The sequence below is a fragment of the Neovison vison genome, chromosome 7 (genome assembly GCF_020171115.1).
Source record: "Neovison vison isolate M4711 chromosome 7, ASM_NN_V1, whole genome shotgun sequence".
Taxonomy (NCBI): domain Eukaryota; kingdom Metazoa; phylum Chordata; class Mammalia; order Carnivora; family Mustelidae; genus Neogale; species Neogale vison.
This window is the reverse complement of record NC_058097.1, coordinates 46,516,855-46,539,568: the sequence shown is the minus strand read 5'-3', so window position 1 is coordinate 46,539,568 and position 22,714 is coordinate 46,516,855. Positions and strand designations below refer to the sequence as shown.

At 42.9% G+C, this 22,714-nt stretch overlaps 1 pseudogene; it reads right to left on the bottom strand.

Moving 5' to 3' along the window:
- Positions 1 to 8,966: 8,966 nt before the first annotated feature.
- Positions 8,967 to 22,714, bottom strand: part of LOC122913321 — a 35,017-nt pseudogene continuing 21,269 nt past the window's right edge.

The following is a 22,714-nucleotide window of genomic DNA, read 5'->3' as shown; positions in this document are numbered from 1 at the left end:
GCCCTAAGGGGTGACTGTGGAAGCAACTAAAACATCAGTGGCATTCCTGTTATTGGGCTATTGAACACAATGGCCCAGTAGGAACAGGATCCCATCATCCCTTGAGCAGGGCATAGATTAAGAGCTACGGAAGAAAATAACCCTCAACCCCCCTTCCTGCACCTGGTGATTGCTAACACAAACATCCTGCTCCTCCCTTATCTCATAATTTCCTCCCTGCCCACTTGCATAAAGGGGAGGGTGCAGGCCTGTTTGACATCTTTGTACTCCTTTCCCATGCTTTGATACCTCTGCCCTTGCTCTTCTGATAGAAAAAATTTGCCGCTTCCAGCCGGCGAGGAAAGAAAAATTAGGCACAAACACATCAGCTGCAAGACACATGGATCACATGGATTGGGAGCAGGGGACAACAGTAAAGGACTGCTGCCACGAGCAACTCCACAGTCTCACTTTTATTGGATAGAAACAATAGCCACCAGAAGGACCAATGAAGGTCAAATGTTAGTCACTTCTTGGGGACAATCAAGGAGGAGAATAAAGTTTATAGTTAACCAAGCACATTCAAAGGACTCATCTAACTAACAACGGGTGCTTCTGGGAAGAGAAAGGAGTGATAACGGAAGAGGGAAGCAGGTGGTTTTCGTTCCAACCTAAGCTGACCTGGTGTTCCTGGGTGCTTGGCTTCCCTGAAGCAGGCGGCGTTCCACCCTGGACAGGCTGGGCCTCCCGGCTGCCCAGCTTCTGTGAAGGAGCGGCCTTCTGCCCTGAGCGAGCGGGGCATCCCCAGCTGCCCAGCTTCACGGTCGTATATCGTCCTTCTCCCCAAAGACCTGTTGCCAATATATGTATTTCTTAAGGCCATATCTAAATGTACTTGGCAACTAGTAAAATCTTCCAGGGGTTACAGTTTAAGTAACAAATAGTTCCGAGGGGCAGCAGCAAAAATTAATAATAGAAGTGCCTGGGTGGCTCGGCGGGTTAAACCCTTAGCCTTCGTTTGGCTTGGGTTATGATCCCAGGATCCTGGGATGGAGCCCCGCATCAGGCTCTTTGCTCAGCAGGGAATCTGCTTCCTCCTCCCTCTCCCTCCACCTGCCTCTATGCTTACTTGTGATCTCTGTAAAATTAATTAATTAATTATTTAATTAAATCTTAAAAAAAACTAATAATAAATAAAAGCTATATGCAGAATTCAGATCTGCTACTCGCCCTTGCAAAGGCAGCCCTGCATTGTGACTCAGATTAGTGTCTGAGAACTTTATTTCAGTGTTTGAAAACAGGGAAAAAACAATCCTAAAATTTGTATGGAGGCAGAAAAGACCTTGAATAGACAAAGTAATGTTGGAAAAAAAAAACCAAAGCTGGAAGCATCACAATTCCCGACTTCAAGCTCTCTTGCAAAGCTACAATCATTGAGACAATATGGTACTAGCACAAAACAGACACATGGATCAACAGAACAGGACAGAGAACTCAGAAATGGACTTTCAACTCTATAGCAACTGATCTTCATCAGAGCAGGAAAGAATAGAAAATGGAAAAAAGATGTCTCTTCAACAAATGGCCTTGGATATATGGAAGAGCTACATGTAGAAGAATTAAACTGGACCAATTTCTTATACTTTTTTTAAATTTTTTTATAAACATATATTTTTATCCCCAGGGGTACAGGTCTGTGAATCGCCAGGTTTACACACTTCACAGCACTCACCAAAGCACATACCCTCCCCAATGTCCATAACCTCACCCCCCTTCTCCCAACCCCCCTCCCCCCAGCAACCCTCAGTTTGTTTTGTGAGATTAAGAGTCACTTATGGTTTGTCTCCCTCCCAATCCCATCTTGTCTCATTTATTCTTCTCCTACCCACTTAAGCCCCCATGTTGCATCACCACTTCCTCATATCAGGGAGATCATATGATAGTTGTCTTTCTCCGCTTGACTTATTTCACTAAGCATGATACACTCTAGTTCCATCCATGTTGTTGCAAATGGCAAGATTTCATTTCTTTTGATGGCTGCATAGTATTCCATTGTGTATATATACCACTTCTTCTTTATCCATTCATCTGTTGATGGACATCTAGGTTCTTTCCATAGTTTGGCTATTGTGGACATTGCTGCTATAAACATTCGGGTGCACGTGCCCCTTTGGATCACTACGTTTGTATCTTTAGGGTAAATACCCAGTAGTGCAATTGCCGGGTCATAGGGCAGTTCTATTTTCAACATTTTGAGCAACCTCCATGCTGTTTTCCAGAGTGGTTGCACCAGCTTGCATTCCCACCAACAGTGTAGGAGGGTTCCCCTTTCTCCACATCCTCGCCAGCATCTGTCATTTCCTGACTTGTTGATTTTAGCCATTCTGGCTGGTGTGAGGTGATATCTCATTGTGGTTTTGATTTGTATTTCCCTGATGCCGAGTGATATGGAGCACTTTTTCATGTGTCTGTAGGACATCTGGATGTCTTCTTTGCAGAAATGTCTGTTCATGTCCTCTGCCCATTTCTTGATTGGATTATTTGTTCTTTGGGTGTTGAGTTTGCTAAGTTCTTTATAGATTTTGGACACTAGTCCTTTATCTGATATGTCGTTTGCAAATATCTTCTCCCATTCTGTCAGTTGTCTTTTGATTTTGTTAACTGTTTCCTTTGCTGTGCAAAAGCTTTTGATCTTGATGAAATCCCAATAGTTCATTTTTGCCCTTGCTTCCCTTGCCTTTGGCGTTGTTCCTAGGAAGATGTTGCTGCGGCTGAGGTCGAAGAGGTTGCTGCCTGTGTTCTCCTCAAGGATTTTGATGGATTCCTTTCTCACATTGAGGTCCTTCATCCATTTTGAGTCTATTTTCGTGTGTGGTGTAAGGAAATGGTCCAATTTCATTTTTCTGCATGTGGCTGTCCAATTTTCCCAACACCATTTATTGAAGAGGCTATCTTTTTTCCATTGGACATTCTTTCCCGCTTTGTTGACGATTAGTTGACCATAGAGTTGAGGGTCTATTTCTGGGCTCTCTATTCTGTTCCATTGATCTATGTGTCTGTTTTTGTGCCAGTACCATGCTGTCTTGATGATGACAGCTTTGTAATAGAGCTTGAAGTCCGGAATTGTGATGCCACCAACTTTGGCTTTCTTTTTCAATATCCCTTTGGCTATTCGAGGTCTTTTCTGGTTCCATATAAATTTTAGAATTATTTGTTCCATTTCTTTGAAAAAGATGGATGGTACTTTGATAGGAATTGCATTAAATATGTAGATTGCTTTAGGTAGCATAGACATTTTCACAATATTTATTCTTCCAATCCAGGAGCATGGAACATTTTTCCATTTCTTTGTGTCTTCCTCAATTTCTTTCATGAGTACTTTATAGTTTTCTGAGTATAGATTCTTAGCCTCTTTGGTTAGGTTTATTCCTAGGTATCTTATGGTCTGGGGTGCAATTGTAAATGGGATTGATTCCTTAATTTCTCTTTCTTCTGTCTTGTTGTTGGTGTAAAGAAATGCAACTGATTTCTGAGCATTGATTTTATATCCTGACATTTTACTGAATTCCTATACAAGTTCTAGCAGTTTTGGAGTGGAGTCTTTTGGGTTTTCCACAGATAGTATCATATCATCTGCGAAGAGTGATAATTTGACTTCTTCTTTGCTGATTTGGATGCCTTTAATTTCCTTTTGTTGTCTGATTGCTGAGGCTAGGACTTCTAGTACTATGTTGAATAGCAGTGGTGATAATGAACATCCCTGCCGTGTTCCTGACCTTAGCAGAAAAGCTTTCAGTTTTTCTCCATTGAGAATGATATTTGCGGTGGGTTTTTCATAGATGGCTTTGATGATATTGAGGCATGTGCCCTCTATCCCTACACTTTGAAGAGTTTTGATCAGGAAGGGATGCTGTACTTTGTCAAATGCTTTTTCAGCATCTATTGAGAGTATCATATGGTTCTTGTTCTTTCTTTTATTGATGTGTTGTATCACATTGACTGATTTGGGGATGTTGAACCAACCTTGCAGCCCTGGAATAAATCCCTCTTGGTCATGGTGAATAATCCTTTTTTTTTTTTTTAAAGATTTTTTTTTTTATGTATTTATTTGACAGAGAGAAATCACAAGTAGATGGAGAGGCAGGCAGAGAGAGAGAGGGAAGCAGGCTCCCTGCTGAGCAGAGAGCCTGATGTGGGACTCGATCCCAGGACCCTGAGACCATGACCTGAGCGGAAGGCAGCAGCTTAACCCACTGAGCCACCCAGGCACCCCAATAATCCTTTTAATGTACTGTTGAATCCTATTGGCTAGTATTTTGATGAGAACTTTTGCATCTGTGTTCATCAAGGATATTGGTCTTTTTTGATGGGATCCTTGTCTGGTTTTGGGATCAAGGTGATGTTGGCCTCATAAAATGAGTTTGGAAGTTTTCCTTCCATTTCTATTTTTTGGAACAGTTTCAGGAGAATAGGAATTAGTTCTTCTTTAAATGTTTGGTAGAATTCCCCCAGGAAGCCGTCTGGCCCTGGGCTTTTGTTTGTTTGGAGATTTTTTTTTTTAAAGATTTTATTTATTTAGTTGACAGACAGAGATCACAAGTAGGCAGAGAGGCAGGCAGAGAGAGAGGAGGAAGCAGGCTCCCCGCTGAGCAGAGAGCCCGATGCGAGACTCGATCCCAGGACCCTGAGATCATGACCTGAGCCGAAGGCAGTGGCCTAACCCACCGAGCCACCCAGGCGCCCCTGTTTGGAGATTTTTAATGAGTGTTTCAATCTCCTTACTGGTTATGGGTCTGTTCAGGCTTTCTATTTCTTCCTGGTTCAGTTGTGGTAGTTTATATGTTTCTAGGAATGCATCCATTTCTTCCAGATTGTCAAATTTGTTGGCGTAGAGTTGCTCATAGTATGTTCTTATAATAGTTTGTATTTCTTTGGTGTTAGTTGTGATCTCTCCTCTTTCATTCATGATTTTATTTATTTGGGTCCTTTCTCTTTTCTTTTTGATAAGTCTGGCCAGGGGTTTATCAATTTTATTGATAAACACCTGGCCAATTTCTTATACTTTTATACAAAAAAATAAACTCAAAATGGATGAAAGACCTAAATATAAGGCAGGAATCCATCAAAATCCTAGAGAAGAACATGGGCAGTAACTTCTTTAACCTCAGCTACCACAACTTCTTGCTAGCCATATCTCCAAAGGAAAGAGAAACAAAAGCAAAAAATGAACTATTGGGACTTCATCAAGATGAAAAGCTTTTTCAGAGCAAAGGAAATAGTCAACAAAACTAAAAGGCCACCTACAGAATAGGAGAAGATATTTACAAATGTCTTATCAGTTGAAGGGCTAGTATCCAAAATCTGTAAAGAACTTCTCAAACTCATCACCCAAAAACCAAATATCCCAGTCAAGAAATGGGCAGAAAATATGAACAGACATTTCTCCAAAGAAGACATACAAATGGCCATCACACACATGAAAAAATGCTTAACATCCCTCGGCATCAGGAAAATACAAATCAAAACTACAATGAGATACCATCTCACACCAATCAGAATGGCTAAAATTAACAAGTCAGGAAACCACAGATGTTGGCGAGGATGCAGAGAAAGGGTAACACTCCTACACTGTCGGTGGGAATGCAAGCTGGTGCAGCCACTCTGGAAAACAGTATGGAGGTTCCTCAAAAAGTTGAAAATAGAGCTACCCTATGACCCAGCAATTGTACTGCTAGGTATTTATCTAAAGGATACAAGCAGTGATTCGAAGGGGCACACGCACCCCAATGTGTATAGCAGCAATGTTCATAAGAGCCAAACTATGGAAAGAACACGGGTGTCTGATCAGTAGATGAATGGATAAAGAATATGTGGTATATATATATAACTATATATACATACATATTACTTGGCCATCAAAAAGAATGAAATCTTTGCATTTGCAACAATGTGGATGGAACTAGAGGGTATTATGCTAGGGAAAATAAGTCATTAAGACAAATACCATATGATTTCACTCATATGTGGACTTTAAGAAACAAAACAGATGAACAGAGGGGAATAGAAGGAAAAAAATAGATGAAAATAGAGAGGGAGGCAAAACAGAAAAGACTCTCATGTTTGTTGGTTTTTTTTTTCAAGATTTATTTATTTAAGAGACAGAGAGAGAGAGAGCGAGCATACGCCAAGAGGAAAGGCAGAGGGAGAAGAAGACTTCCCACCTCGGAGTGAGCCAGATGTGGGGCTTGATCCCAGGACCCTGAGATCATGTCCTGAGCCGCAGTCAGACACCCTGAGCCACCCAGGTGTCCCCAGAGAAAGTAATTCTAACAGTCAATGGAACGAAAAGGCAACCTGAAAAATGAATGAAAAGTTTTTGCTGAGCCTCTAGGCATTAAGTATTTAACATCTAGAATATAGAAAGAACTTTTGCAGTGACAACCAAACAGCAAACAGCATTATTAAGAACTGGAGAAAGTTTTCAGTAGGCACAGTACAAAGAAGATATACAAATGGACTAACATATGAAAGATGCTCAAAATCACTACTCATTAGAGAAACACAAATCCAACAGTGAGTCATCACCTCACACCTGTTCAGATTCTACTATGAAACAAGAAAAAAAAAACCTACATGTGTCAGAAGGATGAGACACTGGAACCATTATGCACTGCTAGAGGAAATGCAAATGGAACAATCACTGTGGAAAATGGAAAGGAGTTTCCTCAATACTTTTTAAATCATATTATTATATGACTAAGCCATCCCACTTGACAGTATATAACCAAAAGAATTCAAAGTAGGATCTGCAAGAGATATTTGCACAAGCAGATTCACAGTAGTGTTATTCAAAAAACCAATAAGTGACAGCAACAGAAATGTTTCTGAACACATAAAGAAAACGTAGCATATATGTTTACCAGAATAATTCAGCTTTGAAAAGATAGACACATCTTGTTGCCTTATACAATGTGGTTAAACGGGATGGTGTTTTGTTAAGTGAAATAAAGGAGTCACAGAAACAGATACACTATGATTTCACTTAAGTGACTGACTGATGTCACGAACAGCATGAGGAAGGAAGAAGGAAGGAAGGAAGGAAACAGGGAAGGAGAAACAGAGAATGCCATGGGCTTAGAATAGAGAAAAATGTCAAAGTGGCCACTTAATAAGCATTAAGTTTCAGTTTTGCAGGATGAGAAAACTCCAGAGATTGGCTTTCCAATCATGTAAATACCTTTAACACTTTAGTTAAAAATGACTAAAATGGAAAAAAATGGTTAAATGGTAAATTTCATGGCATATATATATTTTTAAGATTTTATTTATTTTTTAGAAAGAGAGGGAGTGTGAATGGCAGAAGAGCAGAGGGAGAGGGACAAATAGATTCCATGCTGAGCACTCAGTGGGACGTGGGGCTCAGTTCCACAAGCCGGAGATCATGAACTGAGCCCAAACCAAGAGTCAGACACTTAACCGACTCAGCCATCCAAGCATCCCTCATGGCATATAATTTTGATGACACTTAAGAATAAATTAGGACCCCTAAAACTGATACAGAGATAGGAGATTTTAAAAATTACCTTCAGTTGAAAAGGTATTTCTCTCTCAAAGAGAATATGAATTCATCCACAAATAGAGGATGACATTAATTCCATATCACAGCCCACCCAGGATCAACAGTATAAAACAATCACGGACAACTAACCAAGATAAGGAAGTCTAAGTCATGAACCAACAGTGTATGGGTAATATTTATACAAATATGCACATAATTTTATTGGCAATGGACATATGGCTGATTCATATTTAAACTAAACCCTACACTGTCTTCCAAGTCCTGAGTTGAAAATGGTTATCTAAAACTATAAAACACAGGGACGCCTGGGTGACTCAGTTGGTTAAGTGGCTGCCTTTGGCTCAGGTCATGATTGCAGTGTCCTGGGATTGAGTCCCACATCGGGCTCCTTGCTCGGCAGGGAGCCTGCTTCTCCCTCTACCTCTGCCTGCCTCTCTATCTGCCTGTGGTCACGCTCTCTCTCTCTCTCTAACAAATAAGTAAATAAAATCTTTAAAAATAATAAAACTATAAAACACAGATTAAAAAAACAAAACACAATTCATTAATGCTGTGGGAACTATCATTAAAAATGAAGTGTTTTTTATTGAGTTGTAAAACAAGAATAAGAGGGGCACCTGGGTGACTCAGTGGGTTAAGTCTCTGCCTTCGGCTCAGGTCATGATCTCAGGGTCCTGGGATCGAGCCCCACATCGGGCTCTCTGCTCAGCGGGGAGTCTGCTTCCCCCTCTCTGTCTGCCTACTTGGGATCTCTATCTTGCTGTCAAATAAATAAATAAAATAAAAAAGGAAATTTTCACTGAAAAAATTTTGAAACAAATATTCCATCATAAAAGGATCCTTCCATATAGTTATCATTTTAAACAGATTGGACACTGAGAAAAAGCACACATTTAAAGCACTAGCATATGTTATATGGCACAAATTGCTCAGAAAATTATGGTCAGTTATTAAAATGCTCTAATAAAATTTTTATGGATAAGCATTTAAATAACATTAGAGGGTTTTTTAAAAAGATTTTATTTATTTATCTGACAGAGAGACACAGTGAGAGAGAGGGAACGCAAGCTGGGGGGGTGGGGGGAGAGGAAGGAGCAGGCTCCCGGCTGAGCAGAGAGCCTAATGTGGGACTCAATCCCAGGACCCTGAGTTCATGACCTGAGCCAAAGGCAGATGATCAACGACTGAGCCACCCAGGTGCCCCACATTAGAGAATTTTTAAAGAGAGTCTCAGGGGCATCCAGTCAGTTAAGTGCCTGACTTTTGGTTTCAGTTCAGGTTGGGATCTCAGGGTCCTGAGACTGGGCCCCATGTCCAGCTCTGTACTCAGTGAACTGTCCACTTAAGACTCTCTCTTCCCCTCCCTCTGCCCTTCCACCCTACCCACCCCTGTTCTCACTCTAAATAAATAAGTACATCTTTTTTTTTTTTTTCTTTCACTACACAATAATTTATTACGACACAGCTTCAGAGCAAGCCTATGTACAAGCACACACTCCTGACTACCCCAACTAGGGGACCCTTTTCTTCTCCCTTGCCTTTCGGACCTCTTCTATCAAATCTTTCAGATACTGGATCTCCTTGGCGAAAGACTCTGCCTGCTCTTTCAGAGCCTCATTCTTCCTTTCCAGCTCTTTGCACTCACCAGTGAGGGCCTCCTGCTCTGCCCTCTTCTTCTGGCGGTACCTAGTGGCTGCTGTCTTCTTCTGCTCCATTTTTTTCAGCTTCTTATCTAGTTTCTCAACCTTTACTTTTGCTGCTGTCTTTTCTGGAGGAGGATCATAGGGTTTGGGGCAGGCAGAACCACAGAGGAAACCTGGAGGCAGCAAGCTCCTATTTGGAGAGCCCCTGAAGGTAGAGGGGCTATGCTGTGGGGACCCCAGATAGGACTCAGGACTCATACAGATGCCGCTATCATTATCTGAGGGGGGCATCCTCCTCCTTGATGCACTGAGGGATCATGGTAATGTAAGCAGTAGAGTCTGACTTTCTATCTCCTTCAGAAATACCCACTTCACTGCCCAGCTCTAAACTAAAGGAATGATCTGGAGTGGAGGACAGCGCCCCTGGGGAAAGAGGAAGTGGTTGCAGGAAGGTAAAGGGGGCAATCTGGTCTGTTTTGGGTAAACTTTCTGGAAGATGGCCAACTGGGTTCACCGTCTGGGGGGGGCTCCTTATTTGTCTCCTGGACTAAGGGGTCGAAGAGATCACACGTGTCATCCAACGTGGCCAAAAGCTCATCTGGCATGGTTTCCAGGTCATCTATACTGAACAGAGAATCAAAATCAAACTCCTTCAGATCCATTTTCTCCACCATCCAAACTGTCCCGGAGAAGGCATCCTCCTTGCCGTTGTCTGAGGCACTGACCAACCCATCCACAGCCAGCCATTCGGTGGAGCTCGCCTTAGCCTTGTCGCTGGAGAACCCATGAGGTTTGAAGTGCTTGGCCACCTCCAGGTTGTCGTCTAAGAGACCTAGGCCTTCCTCAGCCCCCAAACCCGACTGGTCGACGGGGACATCAAGTCCCCCACCAACACCTTGCTGCTCAGGAAACTCATCTGGCCATGTCGCGGAACTTTACTGGAATCGAGGAATGTGCTTAATTCGAAGAGGTCTTTGTCGGTTACAGCAACGCTGCTGCTGAATGCCGTAAGAAGTGCCATGGCTTAAGCCGCTGGGGGGTGCCGCTGCAGAGCCTGGTGCTGCTGCCCCACTGCAAAGGTCAATGCTGCCGCAGGCACTGCTGCCTTTCTAATACGCCATGGCAGCCGTGGACCCTGCAGGGATTGGAGGAGGGAAGGCGTGCACTTGCGGAAAAGATCTACATAGGAGGGCGGGAGAAAAAGAAAATGCATAAGTACATCTTTTTTTTTTTTTTTTTTTAAGATTTTATTTATTTATTTGACAGAGAGAGATCACAAGTAGGCAGAGAGGCAGGCAGAGAGAGAGGAGGAAGCAGGCTCCCTGCTGAGCAGAGAGCCTGATGCGGGTACTCGATCCCAGGACCCTGTGATCATGACCTGAGCCAAAGGCAGCGGCTTAACCCACTGAACCACCCAGGCGCCCACATAAGTACATCTTTTAAAAAGAGTTCCACTTTAAAACAGAATGCCAAGGTTGTATTCACCCTTCAGAAGCAACAACAACAAACATTTCTGAATAAAGAAAGACCATGATTGTTGTAAAATATCCTGAATATCACTGCTGTGTAAAATACACATTTGGGCATTAATTATACTGCAATTCACTTACATTTTGAGAACATTATTTCAGGTAGCACTTCCCAAATCCCAAGGTGTAGTCTCCTGCTTGACCTTCACGCCTCACCTGTGTCACCTGCTTTACTCCTTCCCACCCACTGGAGTGTAAGACGCTTTCTCTCCAGATCCCAGGGCTCTTTGACTCCAGAATCTGGCTTAGATAGAGTGAGACTCATTTATTTTAAAAATAGGAATATGCATTTTGTTGGATTTTCTTTTTTAAAGATTTTTATGTAGGGACGCCTGCGTGGCTCAGTTGGTTAAGCAGCTGCCTTCGGCTCAGGTCATGATCTCGGTGTCCTGGGATCGAGTCCCGCATCGGGCTCCTTGCTCAGCGGGGAGCCTGCTTCTCCCTCTGCCTCTGCCTGCCTCTCTGCCTGTGCTTGCTCTCTCTCCCTCTCTCTCTGACAAATAAATAGATAAAATCTTAAAAAAAAAAATCTCTCTAAAGATTTTTATGTATTATATTTGACACAGAGAGAGAGAGAGAGAGATATCACAAGTAGGCAAAGAGGCAGGCAGAGAGAGTGGGGAAGGAAGCGGGGCTTGATCCCAGGACCCTGAGATCAGGACCTGAGCCAAAGGCAGAGGCTTGACCCACTGAGCCACCCAGTCACCCCCGTTGGATTATTTTTCAACGCAGCATTATCCTCAGTAGAGAAGAGAGGACATTATAGAATTCTAGAAAACAGTTTCCCAAAATACTCTTTTAAAAAAAAAAAAAAAAGATTTAATTTATTTATTTGACAGATGGAGATCACAAGTAGGCAGAGAGGCAGGCAGAGAGAGAGAAGAGAGAGAAGGCTGAACAGACAGCCCAATGTGGGGCTCAATCCCAGGACTCTGGGATCATGACCTGAGCCAAAGGCAGAGGCTTTAACCCACTGAGCCACCCACGTGCCCCCCAAAATACTCTTATTTGGCAAGTTCGAAGGGAATGATTTTATGACAATTATAGGTGCTACTACACTATGAGGAATGGCAACAACAATCCTTTTTAAACACTAGTCATTAGAGAGCATTATAACAATCTGTATAAGTTAATACAAACAAAAACACACACCGAAATAACTTATGAGACCAAACATATTTTTTCTTTTATGAGAGTACTTTGCCAAACATCCAGTAAATGCAAGAAACCAGGTTTGGTTTTTTTTTAAGAGATTTTATTTATTTGACAGAAATAGAGAGATCACAAGTAGGCAGAGATGCAGACCGAGAGGGAGAAGCAGGCTTCCCACTGAGCAGAGAGCTCGATGTGTGGCTCAATCCCAGGACCCTGAGATTATGACCTGAGCCAAAGGCAGAGACTTAACTCACTGAGCCACCCAGGTGCCCCCCCAGTCCCACTTTAATATGAGTCCCCTAATGCTGGTGCTGTGGCTTTCAATTATAGAACTAAGCTCGGGCTACCTAGATGATGACATGACTGAGGACAGTCAATGCCACCAGCTGCAGGCTGTAAGGATGCTGGGGGCACCCACCACCCACCACGTACATGCCAGGATTACCAGCAGCCCTCTTGGTCCAATGGACTTGATGCATGTGCTACAGCACACCCAAAACTCTGTCAACATGAGGGTTTATTCTACATGTCTGGTAGCCCAATGGATTGATGACCTAACTGTTATGCAGCCCTACACACCATGACTATAGGGTAGACCTACCCTGTCTCCTTCACGGTCTCTCCCCACTCCTATCCAGGAGGTCCCTACCTGAGCTCCTACTTTTGCTCTACCTACAGCCATTCCCAACCCAGAACAGGTAACACCAAGCCCATGGTCCCCCGTTCTTGTACTTTGGTACACTCTAGCATACCAAGACAATGTTGTAACCTGAGGGAGATCACTCTTTGTCACAGTAAAGGAAAGAAACTCATGACAGGAAGCATTAAGCCCAGGCTAGCTACACTGGGGCTATAGGGATCCAAGATGCCCTGAGGAAAATGGTCCAACCTGCTGGTAAGCTGACCCTTATCAATCCCTACTAAGGTTTCCTCCCAATGGAGGGCCTCTCACTTTAGACCCTCAAGCATGTGATGTGATAGAAGAGGTCCACCATTTACTCAACACAACCAACCCTCGGTAGGAGTTCTATCTGACACCCAATGTCTCCAAACCCACACACAGTTGCCCTTCACTTGATGGGCACATGTCCACCACATCATGGTGCACTGCAGAACCTGGCACTCTTTTCACATGTGGAAGATATATCCATCAATGTTTACCAGCTAACCAGAGAGGGCCATGTCCATGGATGCTTCCTACTCCACAGGTAGATATAGTCCCCCAAAATCAATCCCTCTTCATTCCCTTGTTAGCATACACATGGTCCAAGAGGGCCATCCAAACCATCCCACTTTTGGTTGGATTAGGCATAATGATAGCTGTGGGCATAAGGATAGGAGGAATGGCCTCATCCTATCATTACAAGAAGCTGTCAGAAAATCTTGCAGAAGATATGGAGCAGGTGGCTAAGTCTGTGATTACCATATAAGATCAGATTTACTCCTTAGAAGCAGGGATACTACAGAATCAAAGGGGCTTAGACCTGCTCACTGCCAAAAAGGGGGGAACTCTGCCTCTTCCCAAAAGAGGAATGTTGTTTCTACATGAACCAGTCAGGGTTAGTCAGAGACATGATCCAATGACTACAAGATCAGATTGCACACAGGAGACAAGAATTAGCAAATCCTTGGGGCAATTGTTATGATGTATGGGGCTGGGCTGTGTGGCTCTTTCCTTTAGCCAGCCCTCTCCGCATGCTCCTGTTGGTACTCCTGTTCAGTCCATGTATTATTAATCTTATCACCCTATTCATCAGCTCTCAGTTGGAATCAATTAAATTGCAATTATTGGTAACTCAATACAGGTCTCTAGATCAACAAAAATCCAATGGAAATTATTGATGCCCATTCTAAGTTTAAAAAGTCATTGAAAGGGGGGGATGAAAAGGAAAATCAGCCAGAGCAAGTTCACACAGGGTAGCCCCAGTCCAGCAGACCCCAGTAGATAGAGCAAGAGATAACTAGAAGTCCCACTAAGGAGCACGAGATAACCAGCTGTTTCTGCTTCTGTAAACAGACTTCCCACCACAAGTCCCCTCCACTGCCATAAGAGCCTAGAGCAACCTCCCACTCCCCCAGTTTAAATGTACCTCCCAGAAACTAGCATAGCCCTTAGAACCTGACCCCCTATACCCCCTGATAAAAACTCTGTAATCCCACTACGTAGGGCCCAGAGCTTTGAGCACTAGATCATCTGGGTCCACCAGCATAAAATAAATTCAAGTTCTCCTACTACTCTGAGTGTCTCTTGGTCTCTTGCCAATCTGATTATTTTCTGCGACAATACAGACATATCACAAATATCACCTGCCCGAGACTTTGCACAGTTGGTCTCAACCTACAAATATATATGTAAGCAAAAATAACATTAAAAGCATTTGTTCTGTTTTAAAGGTATAAAAAATAGAATTAAACTGCAATGAACAACAACAGAAAGGCTTAAAAGGACTGTGCATATCAAAAACTTAGCTTTAAGAAAACTGTGAAGGAAAATGTGAAATGACTCCTGAATATGGTGCTTTCATGGGACGCCTGGGTGGCTCAGTTGGTTAAGCAGCTGCCTTCAGCTCAGGTCATGATCCCAGCGTCCTGGGATCGAGTCCCACATCGGGCTCCTTGCTTGGCAGGGAGCCTGCTTCTCCCTCTGCCTCTGCCTGCCACTCTGTCTGCCTGTGCTCGCTCTCTCTCCCTCTCTCTCTCTGATGAATAAATAAAATCTTTAAAAAAAAATATGGTGCTTTCATTTTGCAGTGGGAGAAGTAAGGCTTCTGGCTGGGAAGATCTCTCTTGGTAAATAACTTAGTATATGATAACAGCAGAGAAATTTCTTTTTGTGTGGTTGGAGTTTGATCATAAACTCATTTTGGTGAGGACTGGTCCTCTACTAGTTATAGTAGGCTATGGAATCTGAGAGGCTTGGTGGTTTTTGTTGTTGATGAGTGTGTGTGCGTGTGTGTGAGTGTGTGTGTGTGTTTAACAGAGAGAGACAGACAGAGAGACAGATGGGGGGGTTGGGTAGGGGAAGAGGGAGAGAGAAACTTAAGCAGGCTCCATGCCCAGCATGAACTCTACCAGGAGTCAGTCACAGGACCCTGAAAACACAACAAGCCACCCAAGTGTCCCTGTTTAAATTGTTTTTTAGCTAGCCATGAGAAACTGTTTCTGATCTAGCTCCCCACTTATAACCCAATAGGCTGCACGTTACAAAATTAGCTCCAGTTCAGTTATGACTTGACTAAAGGACGATGACTTCGTCTTGTAATACCGCATGGCCACAATATGCCTTATGGTCAGGAGAAGCACAGATTGCAGGCCCAGATACATCTGCCTCTTAGAAATTTAAAATTCTTCACAATGCAGCCCATTTAAAGGCTTGATGCATTCTGTAGAGGAGATTCTGAATAAATCCAAAGACAAAGGACCTTAGCTCTTCTCAGTAGAACCTGGCAGAGTCACCTTCAGCACCCAGTAGCCATTGCCCGGGGATGACATTCACAATACAAATAATTTAGATGCTCCATCCGGGGAAGCATAGAAAACTCACCCACTTAGCACACTGAGTGCTCTGAACTTATGACTCCAGAGAAAACCAGCACAAAATATAATCAACCATCTCCAGTGACACCAGAAGGAGCAAGAGGACTCTAATCAGCACATTCAGTCACAGCTAACTCCCCTGAGGTAGTGCTGAGCATTTCAACCCACGAGGATGGAAAGTAATCATCACACCATGAAAAAAGTGATAGAGAAACATCTTCCAACAATCTGGTATGATTCATGTTCAATACACATCGATGACCTGTTTCCAAGTGTCTAAATGAAATGAAAACGATACTAAGGATGATTTTAATGCTCAAGTGGCCTAAATGAGAAACATTGGAAATACATAATTTGTATAATTAGGCACCTACCATGCGAGAGAAAACTATTAATGTAAACAAACTAAGTGGGACACATATTTTGACTGGGACTGAGAAGCATTAAGGAACCACTGACAAAATAGCAACCACGCGGGAAACAACAAAGGAACCTTCTGAGATAGTGACAACAGCAGAGGTCAAAAATCTCAACTCCTGCAGAAGTATTTCCTACTATTCCACCTTCTTCACATAATTTTTTTTTAAGATTATATTTATTTATTTGACAGAGAGAGAGAGAGCAAGGAAGAGAGAGAGAGAGAGAGAACAAGGGAAGAGAGAGCACAAGGAAGCAGAGCAGCAGGCAGAGGGAGAGGGGGAAGCAGGCTCCCCACTGAGCAGAGAGCCGGATGCAGAACTCGATCCCAGGACCCTAAGATCATGACCTGAGCTGAAGGCAGAGGCTTAACCCACTGAGCCACCCAGGCATCCCTCTTTATATACCTTAAATAGGATGTCAGGAAATGAGGCATTAAAATCAAATCCTCTGTCAGAGAACAGGAATTCTTGTCACCTCAAAGATCCTTCTAGCTAGACTAAGAATCACAATGGCATGAGCAGACTAACAAGAAAAAATCATATTAAATCAGTGTACATATAGGGAATCTGCAGAGACTTGGAAATTCCAGAGACTGTCAAGCAAGATGAGGTACAAATGTCATCCTGAACTAAGACAAACGGGTCAGAGCCTGGAGCTTCTGAGGAAAGGAAAACCCTTCACAGGGTGATAAGAAGAGCACATATTTGGTAACTGGATATTTGTCCTACCTTACAGTTGGGTCATGGAGATAAACTTGGTCTCTGTGACTAACCTTTGTTCTGAGAAAGAGCCCCAATTTAGATTCCATTGTGTGGTTAAGGGAGCAGGGAAAGGCTTTTTTGAGGCTGCAGGTTCTCAAGTGCCTTGAACTCAAGTTATCTCCAGGACAAAGCGGCACATTCAGGCACTGGGGGGATGGACCGGCTGTCTAGAAGCCCTTCAGTTCCCTACCTGAAACTTCCTTATGAGTTTCATACATTAAAATTTTACCTGATAAATTGTTTCCTGTCACTGATCCAGCATTTTAGGCCTGACAATAAATAGGTCAGTAGAGTCAAAGTCATTTCAGGGGGCAGTGATGCAGGTGTATTTTCAAAGTTAGCCCTGTGGCACAAGCAATGTAATTAATGAAGTATTTACACTTAAGAGCAAATGTTAAGCCAGTTTCTGTCTTCTAAGGGTAGCAGTTGACCAGACATCTGGTCAGATGTCAGACTTGAAGTATCCTGAGATAGAGGACAGGTAGTGACCACCGAATAGATCTTCCTGGTTTATAGTTCAAATACATCTGGCAATGTTTGCAGTGGCCCATGGAGCCACAGCCCTAAGATTGTCTCTACATGAATATAAGGGTGATTTTGTTCCATCAAGTCATTTATATTAAGTTTCCAGAGCTTCAGGGAAAAGGACAGTTTTAGTTCTCACATAATTCCATATCAGAATGGGTGGGAGAAAAATAAAAATATTAGTTTAGTGATTTGTAGCCAGACATTGGAGAACCCTAGAAGAAATCAAGATCTAGTTCATTGTATATGAAAACTATTAAAACATTTTATCCACAGGGGCACCTGGGTGGCTCGGGGGTTAAACCTCTGCCTTTGGCTCAGGTCCTGGTCTCATGGTCCTGGGATCAAGCCCCACATTGGGCTCTCTGCTCAAGAGGGAGCCTGCTTCCCACCCCGCCTCTCTGCCTACTTATGATCTCTGTCTGTCAAATAAATAAAATCTTAAAAAAAACCCACATTTTTCTCTATAATCACCTGCATTTTTACCAGACATAGAAAAAAACACCAATTTCATCACAAAATAACTCTAGTTCAAGAAAGAAAAGTCGGCCTGATTATTTACATAATTCCACCAAGAACAGAGATTTGATTTACAGACTCTTTAAAACCAGCTTTGCTGACTGTTTCATAATGAATTTCTAGGCTGAACTTTTAATAGCCTCTCCATGCCAGAGGGAAGCCAAATACTTGCCACCAGACATTGCCTGTGATTCCTACAGAGGTGGGTGAACTCCTTTCTTCTTGAGGTCACCCAAATATACCTAGGTTCCTGTACCTGTTAGGAAATGCTCTTTTTTTATTTTAAAATATTTTACTTATTTATTTGATGGAGAGAGAGATCACAAGTAGGCAGAGAGGCAGACAGAGAGAGGGGGATGCAGGATCCCTGCTGAGCAGAGAGCCTGACCTGGGGCTTGATCCCAGGACCCTGAGACAATGACCTGAGCTGAAGGCAGAAGCTTGACCCACTGAGCCACCCAAGCACCCCAGAAAATGCTCTTCTTTACTGACATATTATGGCTGCTGGGAACTCTGTAAACAAGGTATCAGGCTGTTATTTCCAAGGAGGCGTTAATGGCTCCATAAAGTCAATCTTAGTCCCTTAGAGCTGTCCGTCATATGTGGATCTATGCAGCTCTTTCTCCACTATGACCTTCCAGTCCAAGCTTTTGTTATATAACCTGTGTTTGTCATCATGTCTTGTCATAAGCAGAAGTTTCCTACTGAAATTATGCAAATACATAGGTTGGCCCAAAAAAAAAAAAAAATATATATATATATATATATATATATATATATATATATGAATGAATGGTCACCGAGAGTTTCTGAATTTGGGAGGAATCAGAAAAGAAGAAAAGATAAGATTCCAGTTTCTTTCTAAAGGAGTATTTTTGGGCCATGCTACAAGTCAGTCTACCTAACACAAAAAGTTTTCTAAATCTGTAAAAACAAAACATTTTTCAAGGTTTTTGTATATATTCCAGTTAGTTAACATGGAAGGTAGCATTTGGTTCAGCAGTACCACAGCGGTTGTACACTTCCATACAATGCCCCATGTGCATCACAAGTGCCCCCCATAAACCACATCGCCCACTTAATGCGCGTACCTACCCAGCTCCTCTCATTTTGCCCATCATCTTTCTCCATTCCACTCTGGTAACCAGCAGGTTATTCATGGTCTTTATGGGTCTCCTTCTGCTTTTTTCATTGTTTCTTGATATTTGTGACAGTGTGGATAGACCCAGAAGATATCATGCTATTTTAAATAAGTCAGAAAAAGGCAAATACCATATGAATTCACATATATATATATATATATATATAATCAAATCTAAAAACAAGTGAATAAGAGTAGAAACAGAACCATAAATATCTATTTTTTTAATAAAAAATTGACAATCTCAAGGACTATAAAAATTCCAAGATTATACACATTTTAAAATGTAACGAGTTGGCCACTCACAATTTTCCAAACCCAGCAGAAGACAGGAAGCTCCTTAAGCAATTAAAAATATAACTACCCTATGACCCTGCAATTGCACTACTGGGTATTTACCCCAGAGATGCAGATGTAGTGAAAAGAAGGGCCATCAGTGCCCAAATGTTTATAGCAGCAATGGCCACAGTCGCCAAACTGTGGAGACAACCAAGATGCCCTTCAACAGATGGATGGATAAGGAAGACGTGGTCCATATACACTATGGAGTCTTATGCCTTCATCAGAAAGGATGAATACCCAACTTTTGTAGCAACATGGATGGGACTGGAAGAGATTATGCTGAGTAAAGTAAGTCCAGCAGAGAGATTCAATTATCATATGGTTTCACTTACTTGTTGAGCATAAGGAATAACACGGAGGACATTGGGAGATGGAGAGGAGAAGGGAGTTGGGGGAAATCGGAGGGGGAGATGAGCCATGAGAGACTGTGGACTCAGAAACAAACAGAGGGTTTTGGCAGGGGGTCGGGGAGGAGGGATGGGTGAGTCTGGTGGTGGGTATTAAGGAGGGCAGGTATTGCATGGAGCACTGGGTATGGTGCATAAACAATGAATCTGGGAACACTAAAAATAAATAAATAAATAGGGGCACCTGGGTGGCTCCATGGGTTAAAGCCTCTGCCATTGGATCAGGTCATGATCCCGGGGTCCTGGGATCAAGCCCCATATCAGGCTCTCTGCTCAGCAAGGAGCCTGCTTCCCCCTCTCTCTCTGCCTGCCTCTCTGCTTACTTGTGATCTCTGTTTGTCAAATAAAGAAATAAAATCTTTTATAAATAAATAGATTAAAAAAAAAAAAGACAGGAAGCTCCTAGCAAAGTACAAGGTATGTTATGGCTCATGACACAGCAAAAACCATTAACTTCTCCATCACACTAATCTCACTTGTTAACTCTGCCACCTACAACTGATACAGGCAGATGCTGCACATGCCGTGGTTTTTTGTCACATCTGTAGACCATGAGCATAGGGAACCCCAAAAGCTTAAAGGTATATATTGCATATCTACCCAATCTACTGTCATGGAAAGAGGCATCCATTGGTTTTCCTGAAATATATTGGGAGTGGAACTCTTCCAGAAAGGCTACTGGTGAAGTTTTTTATTTTAATTCTTATTTTTATTTAGGGACTTATTTATATTTTAGAGAGAGGAGAGGATGGGCAGGGGAAAGGGGGAAAGCATCTCATAGTTTCACCTCTGAGTGCAGAGCCAGAAATGGGGCTCCATTCTAGGACCCTGAGATGACAACCAGATCAGAAATCAAGAGTCCAAAACTTAACCAACTGAGTCACCCAGATGCCTATCATATATTTTTTTAATATTTTATTTATTTATTTGACAGAGAGAGAGAGGATCACAAGTAGACAGAGAAGCAGACAGAGAGAGGGGGGAAGCAGGCTTCCTGCTGAGCAGAGAGCCCAATGCGGGGCTCGATCCCAGGACCCTGAGATCATGACCCAAGCCGAAGGCAGAGGATTAACCCACTGAGCCACCCATGTGCCCCAAGATGCCTATCATATTTTTTATAATATTTTATTTATTTATTTGATATATATAGAGAGAGACAGTGAAAGAGGAACAGAAGCTGGGGGAGTGGGAGAGGGAGAAGGAGGCCTCCCACTGAGTAGGGAGCCTGACGCACGTGGGGCTCCATCCCAGGACCCTGGGATCTTGACCTGAGCTGAAGGCAGAGGCTTTAACCCACTGAACCACCCAGGAGCCCCCCCCTATCATATTTTAAGTAGAACATCTTTTTCACATTCTCAAGAACAAGACTCACACTGACACCTATTTGCAGTCCAAAAACATTGCCAGTTATTCTGGACCTCATATCCATCATGGGTATTTGTGTGTTTTTTTCCTTCTGGGCTAGAGAGAGCTGGTAAAGTATCCAGGTGGGACCTAGATGACGTTTTCCTTCACCGAGATACCAGGAACAGACCTTGACAGCAATAGGAAACCTGGACTCACCACCTTCCCCTGCAGATCTGTCACTGAGGAGTATTTTCAACACTCACAGGACTTTAATTCAGTGACAAACACTGATGGCCCTACTGGAAGCCTGGTTGGAGACATGGGAGAGAAGGATCTGGGATATAGGCGAGAAGTGTTCTAAAGACCTAGCCCTGAGTGTCATTTCTGGAAAAGTTTTATAAATAGGTGAAAACATGATGCAGAAACTTCAAAACTAGAGGAATCAACATTTGCAACTTTTTTTTTTTTTAAGATTCATTTATGTGACAAAGAGAGAGACAGGGAGAGAGGGAACATAGCTGGGAGAGTGAGAGAGGGAGAAGCAGGCTTCCCACTGAGGAGGGGGCCCGACATGTGGCTCCATCCCAGGACCCTGGGATCAGGACCCAAGCCAAAGGCAGCTGCCTAACAACTGAGCCACCCAGGCACCCAACATTTGCCATTTCTTTTTTAAGTCTTTTATTTTTAAGGTTTTATTTATTTATTTGACAGAAATCACAAGTAGGCAGAAAGGCAGACTGAGAGAGAGGAGAAAGCAGGCTCCCCACAGAGCAGAGAGCCCGATGCGGGGCTCGATCCCAGGACCCTGAGATCATGACCTGAGCCGAAGGCAGCGGCTTAACCCACTGAGCCACCCAGGCGCCCCACATTTACAATTTCTAATGCAAGGAATTTCAGGAGAAAAACATGATATGACTTACCCAATAAAAGCAGAAATAACATTTCTTTTTTCCCCTCATCCTCTAGATTTCTTTCTCACAAGGTATTTGTGGAGAAATCACGAGAATATCATGAAAAAAAAAATGCCCTTAAAGATACCAACAGAGCCTCTTCACGTATAAACTGCTCACCTGAAGACCGAACCATGAAATGCAGAGAAGTCCTAGCTTCCTCGTCCATTTTGTCAGTAGCTCCTACTTGAAGACCAATCCCTGACTTTTCCTTCCCTGCTCTCAGGGAGCCTCCCCTTCCACAGATGGCCACAAATTCTGCTATAGCATAGGAACTAACTGTGTGCTGCATGGACATGACCCACCCCGACTCTTGTAGGAGAGTCCCTCGGACCTCTCCTTGAGCCAAAGCCTGCTCTCAACTCTCAAAAAATAACAGGAAGCCCTCGTGCTTAACTCAGGATCACCTGGCCTCATTGAGTATCACCTGGAGACCGCAATTAACAAAACACTGGTTTTTTTCCACCCAAACCAATTGATAGAACCGGAGAGGGAGGGCGCAGGTGATAATCATCTTTCAAACTTCACACCTGAGCCTATGGGAAAGCATTTGGAGAGGTGACCAAGCACAGAACAGGAACCAAGTTGATGACTGTGAGCTCATTTAGTTCCATGCCTTCCCCACTGAGCAGATATTTTAGGGTGACAAAATGCTACTCTTTGGTAGATAAATATTTATTTTCATAAGTACCACACAGTTTTGCAAAGTCAATCCACTTTTTACCCTCTCATCAGCAATATGAGAATTCTTATTCATCCACATTCTCACTGAAATTTGGTGTTTTATCTTTTTTCTTTATTTTACCCATTCTAGAAAATGTGGACTGGCTTCTCACCATAAAATATGAAGTTGTCTTCCTACGCTTGTCCTGACTGAACT